This window comes from Phyllobates terribilis, unplaced genomic scaffold (genome assembly GCF_046119375.1).
Source record: "Phyllobates terribilis strain yellow unplaced genomic scaffold, ASM4611937v1 Scaffold_120__1_contigs__length_5212024, whole genome shotgun sequence".
Lineage (NCBI taxonomy): Eukaryota > Metazoa > Chordata > Amphibia > Anura > Dendrobatidae > Phyllobates > Phyllobates terribilis.
This window is the reverse complement of record NW_027362880.1, coordinates 749,080-769,735: the sequence shown is the minus strand read 5'-3', so window position 1 is coordinate 769,735 and position 20,656 is coordinate 749,080. Positions and strand designations below refer to the sequence as shown.

General features: G+C 45.7%; 1 pseudogene; it reads left to right on the top strand.

The window, feature by feature from the left end:
- LOC141201649 (uncharacterized) overlaps nucleotides 1–20,178 on the top strand; it is a 58,683-nt pseudogene extending 38,505 nt beyond the window's left edge.
- The last annotated feature ends 478 nt before the right edge of the window (nucleotides 20,179–20,656 follow it).

Here is a 20,656-nt window from a genome sequence, read left to right as displayed (position 1 = left end):
CCAATGGTCCCACATACAGTGGACAGTCCTGGATTTGGGTCTGCACCCTGCGTCTGCTGAATGGCCCTCATTAGTAGCGCCCCTCTGACAACACCTCCTGCCAGAGGAGAAAGACATGGTAAATGGGCGTGGATTGGGGTGTGGCCAGGGGCATGGCCAAAGTTCCGTACACCTCGTACACACGCGGCTCCGCTCCGTACGCCTCGTACACGCGCGGCTCCGCTCCGTACGCCTCGTACACGCGCGGCTCCGCTCCGTACGCCTCGTACACGCGCGGCTCCGCTCCGTACGCCTCGTACACGCGCGGCTCCGCACGCCTCGTACACGCGCGGCTCCGCACGCCTCGTACACGCGCGGCTCCGCTCCGCACGCCTCGTACACGCGCGGCTCCGCTCCGTACGCCTCGTACACGCGCGGCTCCGCTCCGTACGCCTCGTACACGCGCGGCTCCGCTCCGTACGCCTCGTACACGAGCGGCTCCGCTCCGTACGCCTCGTACACGAGCGGCTCCGCTCCGTACGCCTCGTACACGAGCGGCTCCGCTCCGTACGCTTCGTACACGCGCGGCTCCGCTCCGTACGCCTCGTACACGCGCGGCTCCGCTCCGTACACGCGCGGCTCCGCTCCGTACACCTCGTACACGCGCGGCTCTGCTCCGTACACCTCGTACACACGCGGCTCTGCTCCGTACACCTCGTACACATGCGGCTCTGCTCCGTACACCTCGTACACACGCGGCTCTGCTCCGTACACCTCGTACACACGGCTCCGCTCCGTACACCTCGTACACGCGCGGCTCTGCTCCGTACACCTCGTACACATGCGGCTCTGCTCCGTACACCTCGTACACACGCGGCTCTGCTCCGTACACCTCGTACACACGGCTCCGCTCCGTACACCTCGTACACGCGCGGCTCCGCTCCGTACACCTCGTACACACGCGGCTCCGCTCCGTACGCCTCGTACACACGCGGCTCTGCTCCGTACACCTCGTACACGCGGCTCCGCTCCGTACACCTCGTACACACGGCTCTGCTCCGTACACCTTGTACACACGCGGCTCTGCTCCGTACACCTCGTACACACGCGGCTCTGCTACATCCACACTGTAAACCCCTCCTGACCCCACACATAAACTTCAGCTCATCCAGCACCATGACAACCAGCACAGCAGAGTCCTGCATCCACTGAGGCCCCTGATCATGTGACCCCTGACTCCTCCCCTCCTGTGACCTCATCACAGCTCCTGTGCGCACAGAGCAGCCATATATGTGGTGGCGGCTCTGCAGGTGGAGGTATGTGGAGACCCCATTACTGGGCGCAGGGGGCATTAACCCCCTCAGCACCGTGACTCTTTTGGGGTCTTGTGTTGCCCCTTTATAAGAATCATAAGGTTTTTGTTCTGTTTCCTGTAATAGATACATACGACCCAACTATGGAGACAGGAAGGGAGGAAACGTATTGTTCTCATAGTACAGGACCCCTTTACTGACCCCCATAGTGTAATGCCCCTTATGCAGGATGTCTGATGCCCCCCCACAGTGTAATGCCCCCATTATACCCCTTATGCAGGATGTATGATGCCCCCACACAGTGTAATGCCCCCATTATGCCCCCTATGCAGGATGTATGATGCCCCCACACAGTGTAATGCCCCCATTATGCTCCTTATACAGTATGTATGATGCCCCCACACAGTCTAATGCCCCCATTATGCTCCTTATACAGTATGTATGATGCCCCCACACAGTATAATGCCCCCATTATGCCCCTTATGCAGTATGTATGATGCCCCCACACAGTGTAATGTCCCCATTATGCCTCTTATGCAGTATGTATGATGCCCCCACTCAGTGTAATGCCCCCATTATACCCCTTATGCAGGATGTATGATGCCCCCACGCAGTGTAATGCCCCCATTATGCCTCTTATGCAGGATGTATGATTCCACACAGTGTAATGCCCCCATTATGCCCCTTATGCTGTATGTATGATGCCCCCATTATGCCCCTGTACGGTATGTATGATGCCCCCATTATGCCCCTATACAGTATGTATGATGCCCCCACACAGTGTAATGCCCCCATTATGCCCCTTATGCAGGATGTATGATGCCCCCACACAGTGTAATGCCCCCATTATGCCCCTTATGCAGGATGTATGATGCCCCCACGCAGTGTAATGCCCCCATTATGCAGTATGTATGATGCCCCCACAGTGTAATGCCCGCATTATACCCCTTATGCAGGATGTGTAATTCCCCCATTATGCCCCTTTTTTAGTATGTATGATGCCCCCACACAGTGTAATGCCCCCATTATGCCCCTTATGCAGTATGTATGATGCCCCCACACAGTGTAATGCCCCCATTATGCCCCTTATGCATTATAGTAGATGAAATTCATAGGAACAATAGCAGGGAGAGCAATATTTATCATATATCAATCACAATAATATAATAATAGACTCCTACCATATATTAGGACTAAATATCATGGCCAATCGCTATAAACATAACAAACAAAAAACTGAAGAAAGACGATCTAGAGGCCGTATTGTAAAACTACAATATTCTTTATTAGTATCTGTAAAGATGTGCGGTTGTGGATTTTAATAATCACCTAGACAGGTTATCGATGCAATTATTATTTATTATTATAGCGCCATTTATTCCATGGCGCTTTACATGTGAAAAAGGGGTATAATACAAGAACAATTACAATAACAATAATCTTGAACACAATGTGACAGCGACTGGTACAGGAGGAGCGAGGACCCTGCCCGCGAGGGCTCACAATCTACGAGGGATGGGTGAGGATACAGTAGGTGAGGGTAGAGCTGGTCGTGCAGCGGTATGGTGGAGCGGTGGTTACTGCAAGTTGTAGGCTTGTCTGAAGAGGTGGGTCTTCAGGTTCCTTTTGAAGGTTTCCACGGTAGGCGAGAGTCTGATACGTTGGGGTAGAGAGTTCCAGAGTAGGGAGGAAGCACGGGAGAAATCTTGTATACGGTTGTGGGAGGAGGAGATAAGAGGGGAGTAGAGCAGGAGATCTTGTGAGGATTGGAGGTTGCGTGCAGGTATGTAACGGGAGACTAGGTCGGAGATATATGGAGGAGACAGGTTGTGAATGGCTTTGTATGTCATGGTTAGGGTTTTGAACTGGAGTCTCTGAGCAATGGGGAGCCAGTGAAGAGATTGACAGAGAGGAGAGGCCGGGGAATAGCGAGGGGACAGGTTGATTAGTCGAGCAGCAGAGTTTAGGATAGATTGGAGGGGTGCGAGAGTGTTAGAGGGGAGGCCACAGAGCAGGAGGTTGCAGTAGTCAAGGCGGGAGATGATGAGGGCGTGCACTAGTGTTTTTGCAGATTCATGGTTTAGGAATGTGCGGATCCGGGAGATATTTTTGAGTTGGAGTCGGCAGGAAGCGGAAAGGGCTTGGATATGTGGTTTGAAGGAGAGTTCCGAGTCCAGGGTTACCCCAAGGCAGCGAGCTTGAGGGTCTGGGGAGAGTGGGCAGCCAATGACGTTGATAGATAGGTCAGTTGGGAGGGTTGAATGAGATGGTGGAAAGATGATGAATTCTGTTTTGTCCATGTTAAGTTTTAGAAATCTGGCAGAGAAGAAGGATGAAATAGCGGACAGACATTGTGGGATTTTGGTTAGTAAGGAGGTGATATCGGGTCCAGAGAGGTAGATCTGTGTGTCATCAGCATAGAGGTGATAATGAAAGCCATGAGACTCTATGAGCTGTCCCAGGCCTAAGGTGTAGATGGAGAAGAGCAGGGGTCCTAGAACTGAACCTTGGGGGACACCGACAGATAGGGGGCGAGATGAGGAGGTGGTGTGTGAGTGGGAGACACTGAATGTCCGGTCTGTTAGGTATGAGGAGATCCAGGATAGGGCCAAGTCTGTGATGCCGAGAGATGAGAGAGTCTGGAGTAAGAGGGAATGGTCCACTGTGTCAAAGGCAGATGACAGGTCTAGGAGGAGGAGGACAGAGTAGTATCGCTTAGATTTGGCGGTTAGTAGGTCGTTTGTGACTTTAGTCAGTGCAGTTTCAGTAGAATGGTGCGGTCGGAAACCAGATTGTAGGCGGTCAAAGAGGGAGCAGGAGGAGAGGTGGGAGGACAGTTCAGAATGGACGTGTTGTTCCAGTAGTTTTGAGGCATAGGGGAGAAGTGATATGGGGCGATAGCTAGACACGGAGGATGGGTCAAGGGATGGCTTTTTGAGGATGGGTGTGATTGAGGCATGTTTGAAGCATGAGGGGAAGACACCAGTTGTTGGTGACAGGTTGAAGAGGTGGGCTAGGGCTGGGATGAAGATAGTGGTAAGGTTTGAGATGAGGTGGGACTGGATTGGGCCAAGTTTACAGGTGGTGAGATGTGATTTGGAGAGTAAGGAGGAAAGTTGATCTTCAGAAATGGTGGAGAATGTGGTTTTGGAGGAGGAGGGTTGAGTAGGTGTGTGGGGGGGGGGGCTGTGGGGGCTTTAGGCAAAAACTTTGTCTGATGGTGTCAATCTTCTGCTTGAAGAATGAGGCAAAGTCTTCGGCTGAAATAAGAGGAGAGGGAGGAGGTACTGAGGGACGGAGGAGAGAATTGAAGGTGTTGAATAGTTGCTTAGGGTTGTGAGACAGGGAGGATATGAGAGATGCAAAGTATGTTTGTTTTGCTGCTGTGAGTGTGGACTTGAAGGTAGTGAGGGACTGTTTGAATGCGATGAAGTGCTCATGGCAGTGGGACCTTTTCCATCTACGTTCAGCAACCCTGGAGGCCCGTCGCAGTTCTTTAGTTAGGCTGGTGTGCCAGGGTTGTCTGTTGATTGTGCGAGCCTTGGTATGTGTGAGGGGGGCGACCGAATCGAGAGCTGCAGCTGTTGTGGTGTTGTATAAAGTGGCAGCAGCATCTGCATCATGTAAGGAACTAATGTCTGTAAGAGGGAGGAGGGATTCAGAGAGAGAGTGTAGGTCAAGGTGTTTGAGATTTCTACGAGGGTATGCAAGTTTGTGGAGTGGGGATTGTTGCCCCGGGGAGGAGAGAGAAGAGAATGTGAGTAGGTTGTGGTCAGAGAGAGGGAGAGGTGAGTTAGAGAGGTTAGATAGGGATCAGAGGCGGGTGAAGATGAGGACCAGTGTTTGGCCATCTTTGTGGGTGGGTGTGGTAGACCATTGAGTAAGACCAAAGGAGGAAGTGAGGGATAGAAGCTTAGAGGCAGCTGAGAGGGAAGTGTCAATGGGGATGTTAAAGTCGCCCATGAGGATAGTGGGGATGTCAACGGAGAGGAAATTAAGTAGCCAGGTGGTGAAGTGGTCAAAGAAAGTGGTGGTTGATCCTGGGGGGCGGTACATGACAGCCAGTTGGAGGTTGGATGGGGAGTAGATGCGTACGCAGTGCACTTCAAAAGAGGGGAGAGTAATTGCGGGCGGCAGTGGGATATGGGTGAAGGAGCACTTTTCTGAGAGGAGGAAACCTATTCCTCCACCGTGCTTGCCGGTGGGGCGGGGGGTATGGGAGAGGTGGAATCCGCCATACGCAAGTGCAGCAGGAGAGGCTGTGTCGGAGGGGGTGAGCCAGGTTTCAGTGATGCCGAGGAAGGAAAGCTTGTTAGTGATGAAGAGATCGTGAATGTAGGAAAGTTTATTGCAGACCGAACGAGCGTTCCATAGAGCTCCTGTTAGTGGAACTGGGGAAGCGGGGGCTGGGCGTATAGGTCTAAGGTTAGAAGGGTTACGAGAGTTTGGGATAGATCGTGGGTAGGAGGCGGAAGTGATTGTAGGGATGTGGTGAGGAGGGCCAGGATTTGGAGAGATGTCGCCGGCAGTAAGGAGGAGCAGAGAAAGCGTTAGTAGGTGGGAGCAAGAGAGGGCATGAGGTGGCTGTCTGTGTTTGGAGACAAAGGATTGTATATTGAGGAATAGCTCTGAGGAGAAGGTGAGATGGGTGGGGAGAATGGAGGGAGAGATGAAGAATTTAGTTTTATTCGTTCTGACCACGGTGAACAGCAATTCCAGGTAAATGTCCAACAGGCAATTCTCTTAGTCCTCGAGTTTCCAACCTGGGATCAGTAGTTCCACTGCCCCGTACCAGGTGATACCCACTGTCCCCCAACTTTTGGTTGGCCCACAGCTTTTTGTATCTCCCGCTGGTATATTGGCAGTCACAGCATATCCTCCTTCGGATGATGAATATCACGACCGCAGCCCGTGATACCACCCAGCTCTCAGTCCGACTAGCAATGAATCTTCTCTTTCTCCTGCACAGCGTTCAGCCCCCTGAATCGGCAGAAGAGCTCACCCCTCCCTCCCCCAGCTAATTGTGCCTTAGTGGAGATATTTTCTCAGGTGGAACCCATCCCCTGGGTTTGCATGTGAGACTACCTGTGGTGACTGAGAACAATGGCCCAAGGTCTCGGAGATATGGTCAGTGAATGGAATAGATACCTGAGGTTGAACTGATGAGCAAACAAATCACAAAACAAAACACAGCAAGCGAATTTCTAACAAAGCACAGAAATAAGATTGACGAAAATTGGTGCTCAGTGCTGGAAAAGTATTTAGTAAGTGGCCAGGTCCTCACAGTATCAATAATCAATCACAGGGCATGGAAGTGAACAGAGCACAGTGCATGGCTATGCACAAAGACACGCAGCAGGGAAGATACATGGTAAGAGCAATAAGTTAAAGTGTATAATTTATATATATGTGTACACCCCCTACATATCCAGGAATCAATACATATAAGAAAGAACAAGTATAAATCTGTCTTAGTATGATATGTCACTCTTAAGGGTAGTGTGGAACCACTTCAGTATGTGCAAGGCTTTATCTACCTACATACTGGCCAATCATTATAGGGTAAATTGCGGTATCAATTTGCCTTACAATCAATTTACCCTATAATGATTGGCCAGTATGTGGGTACATATAGCCTTGCACATACTGAAGTGGTTCCACACTACCCTTAAGAGTGACATATCATACTAAGACAGATTTATACTTGTTCATTCTTATATATATTGATTCCTGGATATTTAGGGGGTGTACACATATATATAAATTATACGCTTTAACTTATTGCTCTTACTATGTATCTTCCCTGCTGCGCGTCTTTGTGCATAGCCATTGCACTGTGCCCTGTCCACTTCCATGCCCTGTGATTGATTATTGATACTAATAAAGATTATTGTAGTTTTACAATACGGCCTCTAGATCATCTTTCTTCGGTTTTTTGTTTGCCCTTATGCAGTATATATGATGCCCCCACATAGTGTAATGTTCCCACAGTACCGCCATCCCCCCCACACACAGCATAATATAATTCCAGTGTCAGTAAATGAGACGAGAATTAGCAATAAGGAAGATGAGTCTATGAGAAACGTGTTCAGCTGCAGACTCCGAGGAAGAAACTGCTTGTTGTATGTGGCCTAAAATATATAGGTTTTATTAGTAGAAGTCAATGAAAATAACTGAATGTTGTAAAATAATAAAAATATCATTGCTGTTAGGGTCCCCGCCAATCTCTGTATTTTCTGGTCAGCCCCAACGAACTTGTGATTCATACAGCCAATCAGCTGCTGACGCAGTGAGTAACACAGCCAGTGATTGGGAGCATAGAGGAGATGTCCATATAAGACTAGAGAATACAACATCTACACATTCTATCTCCTGATATATTTCCCTTATTGTCTCCAGTAATTGTATTATTACACAGGATTTTTATGATGTTACGTCGGCTCATCTTCTTCTCATTCAGGTCTCTACATTATCGGATCCTCTCAGTGAAGATCTCCTATATAATACAATTTTTCAGAATTACCCATCAAAGATGGATACGGACAGCGACAAGATGGCGGAGAGGATATTACACCTCACCCTAGAGATCCTCTTCCGGCTTACTGGAGAGGTGAGAGATTCTGATGACGTCCCATTACATCATTCTTATCTATGGGAATAACAGATGGACAGAACTGGAGAGGTGAGGACTCTGGAAATGTCTGTAGTGAGATTTATTAATGTGTCTCTCCATAACCAGGATTACACAGTAGTGAAGAAGACCTCTAGTGAGCGCTGTCAGGACCCTGTGTCTGAGGGATGGGGAAGACCCCTGAGCCCAATCACAGGACCTCCACCTCACCCCCTGATACATGAGGACATCAACGACCAGAAGATCCTAGAACTCACCTACAAGATGATTGAGCTGCTGACTGGAGAGGTGACACTGCTGGGAATGCTGGGACATTATACAGTAACGCTATGAAGGGATCGGGGATGACGGTATCATTGTATGTGTCAGGTTCCTATAAGGTGTCAGGATGTCGCCGTCTATTTCTCTATGGAGGAGTTGGAGTATTTAGAAGGACACAAAGATTTGTACAAGGACGTCATGATGGAGGTTCCTCAGCCCCTCACATCACCAGGTAATAGACCGGACTAAATACACACGGCCTATAATTATCTGTATGTAAAGAATGAATTCAGTCCCTGTATGTGTTTCCTCCAGATTTATCCAGTAAGAGGACAACACCAGAGAGATGTCCCCGTCCTCTTCTTCCACTGGACTCTAAACAAGAAGATCCCAATGTTCCTCAGGATCATCAGGTAGATGGAGAGAAGGAGTCATGAGATCTCCCCTATGATATGTAGACGGCTGTGAAGGTCTTGTGTTCTGTCTTGTTTTATCCACCAGTATTATATGTTTTATACTTGTGTAATGAGAACGGTGGAGATGGCAGGATTAGAGCTGATCATAGAGGTGACTTCTCCATCTATCTGTGACTTTTACAATATTTGTTTCAGGGTGAAGATCTGACCCATATTAATACTACAGAGACATATGTGATGGGTGATGAGCGGTGTAAAGAGGAGATTCCTACATATGACTACCCAGGTGAGTAGTGACCACTAAATGCTGAGAAGTCACAGATTCTTCTCAGTCACCGGCTTTGGCTACTTTATCGGTGATGTAGATCGGCCGTATCACAATCGTGTGATCACCATTTCCCTCTAGACCACAACATATTTTAACACCCCAAACTGTCCAAATGACTTTGGGCGTTAAAAGCCCTTTTCTATAGAACTTACAGCCTGGAGGATCCACCTACCCACTGTGATTAGGAGACGTTGACCCTTACTTGCCCAGATCTGTAAACTACAAAGCCAAATGTCAGCGTATTGTGATCGACTCACTCAGCTTCTTAAAGAGGCAGACACAGGAACAGTTTCTATTTAAAGTGTGGCTGTTACCTCCAGGCCCACCCCACAAATACTCTAAAGCCTGTGAATTTTATCCTATGACCTACTCCCTCTCTACCGGTGTTCAATCATTCTAGAACTAAAGATGTCTGATTAACCCCCTCGTTTGCTGGAACCTTTTTCCTATGTTTAATTACTGGAGCTAACAATCTCAGTGCTACACATCTCTCCTCCAGTACTTTACCAGTGACTTTGTCACATTATGTAGAATGTGCTGAGAAGTTAGAAAATCACTTGAAGAAAAATATTATGATGGGCCTGTAAAAGAAAGCGGAGGGTAATGATGCTGTTGGCTTCCTAGATCCCTGATATCTTGTTGGATGAATCTACCTTCTCTCCCTTCTGTGCCGCTGAATGTGCTCATATGGTCCCTACAAGACCAGGTCCAGTCTTTCTGGAGAAACTTCACTTTTATGATCGACAACATTAAATGTGCAGTGAGGACAAGTGTGAATTTCTGTACAATAACAACAGAATTTCCCTTTATCCTGACTTTTCAATTTCTTTTAAAACCGACTAACTTCAAACAGGATCGCAATAAAATGCATAAAAAACATTACACCTGTGCCATGATATATCTCTAAGCTGTGCGTGGCTGATGGCTGTAATATACATTTATTCACGCCTGCAGGAGATGTGGTGGCATGGCTCCAGCCCTGGTTTCATGGATTCACTCCACATCATAAATTCCATTATGTTTTCAATCCTAAGGAATTCAGATTACTGCACAATCTCTCCTGAAATGGGGAGCACGAATACTTTCTCCACTCTTCTGGTCAGGACTCCTAGTAGCTCCAATGGTCCACAATAAATGAGTGCAAGTCCAGTTTAGTGTTGGAGCTCCCCCCTCATACATATATTGTTGTTGGGGGTGTAACATTTTTTTTATTCTAAGTCTATTGGTTTACAGATTTTCATTTTGTATGATTGTGGTGGGATCGGCCTGCCTCACTTATGTTACTCAGTAACTCCCTGGTCTCTTTAAAAAAAGCTTTCCATTGCCTCTTCCAAATGCCAGATATTCAAATTTAAGACACCTCAGCTCTGCACTATTATAAAAAGTTCTCTTTAAATGTCTAATATTTCTTCTTGAAACTCATCTGACAGAAAATATTGGATTTTACGATAATTTAGAGTTTGTGGCTGTTGGTAATCTATTTACTCCAGAGAAGTTTCCCCACTAGTTATTCTTCTCATTTTTTTTACTGATGAAGACTGTTCAGCCTAATCTTTTCAGTAGAAAATATGATGTGTTATTGTCTATAGTCACAGTTTTCCCCATCAACCTTTAACTTCTTTAACCCATCTACATGAATCTGGACTTACACAGAGACACCTAGGCTTGGGCCTTGGTGTGACCTGTTGTTCTGTAGAGTCAGATATGAAAAATAGTCATTTAGCCAGGTCAGAACCCGGAGGGCAGAGAAAATACAAAATCAGAAGGTAAAAGAGTAGTCAGTAGTGGTGCTTGGGTACTATTTACTCGAGCAATTTTCCAGCGGTTCCCTCTACAACCCCTCCATATCCTCCGTAGGGCTGGAGAGAGTCTAACATTTTTTCAAATCTATGGAAACAGTGCTGAAATGGCATGGGAACAGCATGGGGAAGACCCCCTGGAATCATCTCTGACTTCCAGGTTGCTGCTGTGAACAATGTTACCAGAGTAGTACTTTTACGGGCTGACAATAAAAAATACAAAAACGAAGATAAAATGGATTTTCCTGGAAAAAAATTTTAAGAAACATTTTTTCCAGGATAATGACTTCTATATAATGCAAAATAAATAACAGAAAAAATACTCCTCCACACCTTGGGCTATGTTCACACTGAGTGTTTTTGCACGTTCACATTGCTTTCAACGGTGAAAAATACATTGACCGGTAAATGTAATTTTAACATTTTACTACCTTATCTGGCCATGTGGTGTGTTGGACATGATCAGATACATCTGTTTCATTTATGAAAGAGAGACTCTGAAAGTCCCATTTTTTTTTCAGGCCTCACTATTAATAAAGCGCCATCAGGCGGCCCTTACTATTGTTAGAGTACCCTGCGGCGGCCACTAAAGCTGGACGGCCAAGTTCCGCAAGTAAGCACTTCCAGCCGACGGAAGCCACTGGCACAGATAGCAGCTGATTTGCGGGGGTGCCTGGTGCGGGACCCAGGCCAATTAGACATTGATTCCCTATCCTACGGATGGGGTATAAATGTAAAATTAGTGGACAACTTCTTTAATACTGTAAAGTTTGAAATTTGCATGGCCATATATTGCTACTGCAATATAACGTATCCATCTGAGGTGGTCAAATTTTCTTTTTCGTATACATTATGTAAAGTTTGAAACTCGGAGGTCCAGCAGGCGGCCATCATAATTTATAGGGTGCCAGCAAGTGGCCTCCACTATTTTTAGAGGGCCAGTAGGCATCTTGTGGACAGATGAGACCAAGATAGAGCTTTTTGGTAAAACACATCATTCAACTGTTTACTGTAAATGGAATGAGGCCTAAAAATAAAAGCACACAGAACTTACTGTCAAATATAGTGGAGGTTAAGGCTGTGATGCGTTTTTTAAGAGTTTCCCCAGCGGCAAAAACGCTTAAAAAATGCATGGTAGAAAGCCTGCCATGGTCCCCAATGATAATCCGCATGTGCTGCGCACATTCTGCAGAAATTTTCGCTGCGGATTATCATTGCGGAAAAAAATGCAGCACTACCAATTATTTTGCGGAAGTGCTGCATTTTTGCCGCCTTTGACTTGCATTGAAACGCATGGATTACGCATCACTGCATATGTAGATGTTCGTTCCACGCGTTTCAATGTGCGGATGGTACCCGGGTGTGGAGGACAGGAGACTCTCCTCCGGATCCGGGTACCATAGAACCTGTGAAAAAAAGAATAAAAAATAAATGTTATATTTACCTTCTGATGGCCCCCGCTGCGCTTGTCCTCCCTTGCCGGCAGATCGCGATGGACTGAAGGACCTGCGCTGACGTTATAGTCATGTGACGGCAGGTCCTTCAGTGCTGTGTACCGCGATCTGCCGGCAGCCAGGACGGAGCGAAGCAAGACTGCGGGGGCCATCAGAAGGTAAGTATAGATTTATTTTTTATTTTTAACCATTCTTTTACGGTCACACCATATAAATCCATGCCGTTTGCATGGATTTATATAGTGTGACCAAGTTGACAATCACTTTCCAAGTGATGCTAAAGTTGCTTGGAAAGCGCTTGTCAACCCGCATGCGGAAATGCATGTGAAGAAAGCTTCACATCCGCATGTCCCTGGCAGGAAAAACGCATGTACAATCCGCATGCGTTTTTTTCTGCCAGGGATATGCAAAAACGGTCAGGAAAAATCCGGAGCATTTCTGCATCTTGGGCACATAGCCTAAAAGATATTTAGTGGTTGTTTTGCTTCCTCTGGCACTGAATGCCTTGACTGTGTGTAAGGCATCATGAAATCTCAATATTCCCAAAAGATTTTGGGTAGCAATGTAGTGCCCAGTGTCAGAAAGTTGGATTGGCGTCATGGGTCTTTCAGCAGGACAATGACCCCAAGCATAATTCAATAAGCAGCCATAAATGAAAGGAAACAAAGCACTGGAGAGTTCTGAAGTGGTAATTCCAGGTCCTGTAGCGTCAAGTATCTCACCACTCCCTCTTACATACAGAAGCTGAAGAGAAACTGACACATTAAATCAGTACATTTTGTTAAATTTATGAATTTCTGTCAACTATGATAAATTTCTGTAAACTTTGATGAATTTCTGAGTACAGATCACCGTAAAAATTTTGAATTGGTCAATGAGTGAATGGAAGAAATCAATTAAGTTATGAACTGTGGAAAAGATGTATGTGACCAGAATGAACACTCATTTCCAGCAGATGCTACCACCTAGCACCTATCCCTATACTAAATGTAGCTAACAGTGGTATTAATAAGGAATAGCATAGATTTTTTTTTCTTTTTTGCTTGCAGCAGCACTGAGTATAAGGCTATAATCCCTGACTAGATACCTGTAATACGCTATCCCTAGTGCTATAGCTCACCCGTACACAAATTGCAGATGAGAGGTAATATTGCAGAATATAAAATAGATTTTAACCCGTCCCCGAAGAGTATATTTTTGGGACATGGCAGCACCAAACTGTGAAGGAATGCAAGCAACCCTGCCTGCTTTGATGAATTTCTGAGTGCAGATTACATTAAAAAACACATCTGTCAATGAGTTTTTTGAAGAATACAATCAAGTTATAGACAGTGTATGCAAGACAATGAACACTCATTTCCAGCAGGGGTATACATGTATATTGTAAAGAATGTTAGAAGTAGGTCTCTAAAACTTATTCATGCGGGCATCCTAAATACCTTTAAAATAATTAATGGGGGTGTTGCATGATGATCACCCTGTTATGGTGGTGGAGGATGAGAAGAAGGAATAGGACAACATAAAAAAGAAGAAATCCTGAAGCATATACCCCTATCTGGGTGTGAAGATTTGCATGGGAATAGACCAGAAAAAAAAATGGATTTGAATTTATGTTCTGTTGCTGTCATCTGGTGGTGTTGAGAAGTCTGGGCCAATCCAGGCCTTGTTTATTTTGATATGAGTCAGCCTGTCAGCATTGTTAGTTGACAGGTGGACACACCTATCAGTTATAATACCCCCGGCGCACTAAAAACCCGCTCTGACAAAACGTTAGGGGCGGACCAGGACCTTCAAGGCGTAGTGAAGACAGTTCATGCTCGTGTCTAACTTGGATACCTAATAGTTGTAAGGCACAGAGGAATCATGAAGGACCGTGGTACAGTCAGCAAGGTACTCCTTCAACATCTTCCAAAACTTTTCCCTCCTTGTCAGACTACCCTGTACATCAGGGCCTGGGCACTGGGAGGGTCTGAGAAAACTGTCCCAGACCTTTGAGAGTGTTCCCCTGCTACTACTGCATATGGCTTTGTATGTCTGTCTCCCTGTACTCATTGGTTGTCCAATGAACTTTGACCTCTATCGCCTACTTTGTCAGGTGGGAATTTTTTATATTCTTCAACTAAGGCCTTCTGGTACTGCAACATTTTATTAGACTTCTCTGCCACTTGAAGGAGAGATAGAAAGTTCTCCTTGTAGCATGGGTCTAGAAGGGTGATCAACCGGTAATTACTGTTGCCCAAAATGTGTACAACGTGAGGGTCACGGGAAAGGCAGCGGAACATAAACATAGCCATATGTAACAGACTGCAGAGAGCCAAGACTTCCCTGTCTCCACCAAGATGGATGATTGTCCATCATCTCCTCCTCATACTCCTCTTTATCCTCCTCCTCTTCAGCCACGCTGAACAGATGGGATGATGGTGGTGTGGGTTGTACCGTCTGTAGCGCAGGAAACCTGCCTGTGTTCCTCATTATCACCCAATCCACGTTGAAAAGATGATACGAGTCTGGGCTGTGTAGTATCACCCTGTATAGTTTCTTGCCCCATCTCAACTTGCTGCGCCTGCAAAGCCTCGTCTTTAATTGTGAGCAGCGAGTGTTTCAGTAGGCAGAGAAGCGGGATGGTGACGCTGATTATGGCATCACCACCACTCACTATCTTGGTGGAGTCCTCAAAGTTTTGGAAAACCGCGCAGATGTCAGACATCCATGCCCACTCATCAGCTCTTATGTGCGGACACTGATCAGAATGTTGACGGGCGTGTTGGAGTTGGTACTCAACAACTGCCCTCTGCTGCTCACAAAGCCTTGTTAACATATGCAACGTTGAGTTCCAACACATGGTGACATCGTACAACAATCGGTGAGCTGGAAGTTGCAAACGCTGCTGAAGCACAGCCAGGGCGATGGAAGCTGTAGCTGACTTGCGGAAATGGGCACCCACAGTGTACTTTCACAAGCAGCTCAGGCAGATCATGGTAGGTTTTGAGAAACCGCTGAACCACTAAGATGAGCACGTGGGTCAGGCATGGTACATGTGCTAGGTTGCCAAGCTTCAGAGCCACTAGCAGGTTGCGGCCATTATTACACACGACCATGCCTGGTTGTAGGTTCAGTGGTGAGAGCCACAGATCTGCCTGCTCTGTTACAGCTTTCAACAACTCTGCAGGGGTGTGCAGTTTGTCACCTAAGCAGATTAGCTTCAGCAGAGCCTGTTGCTGCTTGACCAAGGCAGTGCTGAAAGTTTCCAGCTTGATGTTTTTGACGTTTCAGAGATATGGAGGATGAGGAGGCGAAAGAGGTGCAGGAACTGCTGTACAAGGTGGGGGCAACCCTGATTGAACCAGGGCCCGCAATCCTCGGCATCGGTAGCACGTTCCGCCCCAAGATCCGACTGGGTCCCGGCTTCCACAATATTCACCCAGTGTGCCGTCAGGGAAATGTAACATCCCTGGCCACAAGCACTTGTTCACATGTCTTTGGTTAGGTGGACCTTCATAGTAACTGTGTTGTGAGGGCACGGGTAATGTTAAGGGACACGTGCTTGTGTAAGGCAGGGATGGTACATCGGGAGAAATAGTGGCTGCTGGGGACTGAGTACCTAGCTTCTGTCTCCACAAGCCTAAAATGCAACATTTCCAGTGCAAGCAGTCTCGAAATGTGGCCGTTTAGTATTGTGGCCTGTGGGTGTGCGGGTGGCTGCGTATTTCCGCTTGTGTTTCAAGGGACAACTGAATGCTGCTCTTGGACAAGGACATGAATGCGGTTTCTACGACAGGTGGAGAGCAGGAGGCATCTTCACCAGCATCATGGACACGGGATTGGCATGCACATACAACAGGTGAAGAGGCAGTGGTGTCACCCACCGACACTATTTCTGGTCCTGGCGTTCGGCCCAATTAGTCGAGTGCTTTGCTATCGTGTGCCTGGGCATGCTGGTGGTGGTCAGGCTGGTAGCTGTGCTGCCCCTGCTGATGCTGGCACAGTAGATGTTGCAAATGGCCTTTTTTGGGTTAACTGGACAGTTTTTAAAAAAGCGCCAGACTCAGGAAGACCTAACCCTTGGACTGGCAACTTCCCACGTGCTGGTATTCTGGAGAACAGTTGCCCGCCTTGTCTCTGTGGTCACGTCACTACCTCTTCCTGCCTGTTGTGGTGCTATGGATCCCACCTTCTCTGCGCTGCTGTCTTTGCTCTGCTTGTCACCTTCCCAGATTGGGTCAGTAACTTCATTTTCCACTATCTCGTCTTCCCCGTCCACACCCTTGTCTTCCTCCTGACTTACAAATATTTGGGTATCGCTAAGTGTGATCTCCTCCTGCTTGAAGCGAACACAAAAATTAGCAGGATTAAGAGCCCTAATATGACAAAATGGCAGAAAACCAGAACATTAGAAATCCCCATAAAGTGACTCCATTTTGGAAATTATAACCCTCAATGAATTAATCTATAGGACTAGTAACTATTTTGACTCCACAGGCACTTTCCGGAAATTAGCACGCACTGGATTTTGGAAAGTGAAAATTGCACATTAACCATTTTATTACCCAACACATAGTGCCCAGATTGTGCTCCAGGAGACACACACCGTAAATTGACTTGGTTCTTCTCACTATAGTAATGCCAAATTCATGGATGCTAAATGTGGTTTGGCACACTGCAAGGGTCAGAAGCAAGGGGGGCATTTTTTTTTGGGGAGAGCGGATATTGCTGGATTGGTTTATGGAAGCCATGCTTCTTTTTAAGAGCCTTTGAGCCACTAATAATGTGGAAACCTGTTTTTCCACTGACAGATAATGGACCTGAGTGGGGACTTGTTTTTTTGCAGGATGAGTAGAAGTTTTTATTGGTATTATTTTCGCCTACATAACATTGTTTAGTGGCTTTTTATTCCATATTTTGGAGGCAGAATGAACAAACAATTGAACACCACACTCTACTGGTTCATGCTATGAGGTTTTCTATTAGACTGTGAACTGTCATTGTCTTGGTGAATAATAACATTTTTCTATGTAACTGCCATTGTTACTAACAGTTAACAATAAGTAGAAATGTTCAAAAATATTACATTCAAGGATATTTTATTAAAAAATTATAATTGTTTTTATTCTTGGCAGATGACTGTACCAGGAGATCAGAGGGACAGCCGACATCTTCAATTTTTAAATCCGATGATCTTGAGATCCCACAAGATGCAATTAAAGTGAATGCCATTACTCCATATATATCATCATCCCTTCACAGCAAAGATCTGTCATCTGATCCATTGAAACAGATCCTGTCTTCTGATTTGTTACCGACTACTAAGGAAAATCAAAGTCACAAAATAAGCATTAAAAATCAAACTGCTCCTAAAGCAAATAATCCATTTTCACGTTCAGATTATGGAAATAGATTTCCTCTCCAAAAGTTTATTATTAAGAATCAAGACATTCACACAGCAGAGAATATATTTTATTGTTCCAAGTGTGGGAAATGTTTTAACCTGAAATCGAAGCTTGTTCGTCACCAGAGAACTCACACAGGGGAGAAGCCATTTTCATGTTCAGAATGTGGGAAATGTTTTATGAAGAAATCATCTCTTCTTAGTCACCAGAGAACACACACAGGGGAGAAGCCTTTTTCCTGTTCAGAATGTGGGAAATATTTTAGACATAAATGTAGTCTTGTTTTGCACCAAATAGCGCACACAGGGAAGAAGTCTTTTTCATGTTCAGAATGTGGGAAATGTTTTAACCGGAAACAGAATCTTGATAACCACCAGAGGACCCACACAGGGGAGAAGCCTTTTTCATGTTCAGAATGTGGGAAATGTTTTAACCGGAAACACAATCTTGATAACCACCAGAGAACTCACACAGGGGAGAAGCCTTTTTCATGTTCAGAATGTGGGAAATGTTTTAAATGGAAACAGGATCTTGATAACCACCAGAGAACTCACACAGGGGAGAAGCCTTTTTCATGTTCAGAATGTGGGAAATGTTTTAACCGGAAACAGAATCTTGATAACCACCAGAGAACTCACACAGGGGAGAAGCCTTTTTCATGTTCAGAATGTGGGAAATGTTTTAAATGGAAAACAGATGTTGTTATACACCAAAGAACCCACACAGGGGAGAAGCCTTTTTCATGCTCTGAATGTGGGAAATGTTTTAGCTGGAAATCACATCTTCGTAGCCACCAGAGAACCCACACAGGGGAGAAGCCTTTTTCTTGTTCAGAATGTGGGAAATGTTTTAACCGGAAACAGAATCTTGATAACCACCAGAGAACTCACACAGGGGAGAAGCCTTTTTCATGTTCAGAATGTGGGAAATGTTTTAAATGGAAATCAGATGTTTCTATACACCAAAGAACCCACACAGGAGAGAAGCCTTTTTCATGCTCAGAATGTGGGAAATGTTTTAGCTGGAAATCACATCTTCATAGCCACCAGAGAACCCACATAGGGGAGAAGCCTTTTTCATGTTCAGAATGTGGGAAATGTTTTATCCGGAAACAGAATCTTGATAACCACCAGAGAACCCACACAGGGGAGAAGCCTTTTTCATGTTCAGAATGTGGGAAATGTTTTATCCGGAAACAGAATCTTGATAACCACCAGAGAACCCACACAGGGGAGAAGCCTTTTTCATGTTCAGAATGTGGGAAATGTTTTAACCGGAAACAGAATCTTGATAACCACCAGAGAACCCACACAGAAGTGAGGCCTTTTTCCTGTTGAGAATGTGGGAAATGTTTTAACCAGAAATCAGATTTGATTAAGCCCCAGAGAATTCATACAGGGGATAAGCGGTTTTCATGTTCAGAATGTTTGACAAGTTTTAACTGAAAATTGTATCTTCCTAATGGGGTTGTCCAATACTAGGGCAACCACTTGTCATTCCTCATGTTTGGCCTCATTAAAATAAAAACACTCATACTCACCCTCTGTGTCGTCGCTGTTCCAGCCATGTCTGCACTTGTGTACCCGGGCTATTGTGAGGTTGTTACATCACACGAGCGCTGCGCCCAGTCAGCGCCAGCTTCACTGTCCCCGACTTCAGACAGATTGAACAACAACAGGAAGCCAGGGCTACAGCTGCTTTCTGACTTTCTCTTATTGTTCGATGTGTCCAAAGGTGGAGACAGTCATGCCAGGGCTGATTGGGCACAGGGCTTACATGACGTAACAACGTCATATAATCCCTGGAAATGCAAGTGCTGACACCACTAGAACGGCACAGGCATGGGAAGTTTGTATAATTGTTTTTATTTTAACAGGACCAAACATGAGAAATGAGAAGGGGTTGTCTAAGTAGTGGACAGCCCCATTTAAAGATCAAAAATCCCACACAGAGAGAAGACATTATCATACCTAGAGTGTGAGAAATGAATTTCTGGAAAATCGTATTTTGTTGACCATCAAAAATAACTCAGACAGGTAGAAACTATATATGTTATTAACATATTGTACGTACGTATTGTGTGTATGTAAATGTGAATCAGAGCTCTGTGTATATAAATATGCATATGTAGCAGAGCTGTGTGTATGTAAATGTGCGTATGTAGCAGAGCTGTGTGCATGCACTGTCCATGCAGCAGTGTTAGAAAGACCACATGAGCCAGGGTTCATCCTATTGATTGCTGTACTCCTTTCCCGTTGGTATAACAATTCTCAGACCATGCAGGGTAGGGGACCACACTCAGATAAGACTTTATTGGATCAACAACAGTTAACAGCATATACTACAATCCCATTGGCTCACTGGGGATTAGAACCTCAGCGACTTTGGGGCATTTAGGGCCAATCTGCTGCCAACTACCAGGATGATGAAGATTCCCCACGGGACCCACAGGATTTTAAGAGTGTTAGTGTGGAATAATGGGCCAAAATCACACCTGGGCAATGCATGTGACTAGTTTCTCCATACAGGAGGTATCTTGAAGCTGTCATCGCCAGCAAAGGCTTTTGTGTGAAGTATTAAATAAACTTAAGTAAGTGAGTTAAATACTTATTCCCTGTGTCATTTCTCTTTATTACAAATAACTTAATTTTTGGCCATCTTTGGTTTGATATCTTTAAATAGTTAGGTCCAGAAAATATTTGGACAGTGACACACGCGAGCACGCGATCCAGACTACGCTCTATGTAAGTATGGGTAAGCGACCAGTGAGCGTATGGCGCAACACCCTGGGTTCCACAGCCTGGAATCCGTGTTTAACGCCCTCCGTACGGTCACTGTCAGCTTCACGATAGCCCAATTATTAATAGTCTCTGCCACCACCGGCCGAGTTTGAAATATAATACAGGCCTGGCCGGATGCCTGCGTTTTGGTAGCATATGGCTTCGGGGAAGGGAACGATTACAGAACAAAAGAAACAGGACTATTAAATTTTATATTTAATCCAAAAGGGAGGCCGTGTTTAGGAAAAATATATTCAAGGATGTTACAAGGGAGACATGAAAATACATACGCAGTTACATAAAATAAA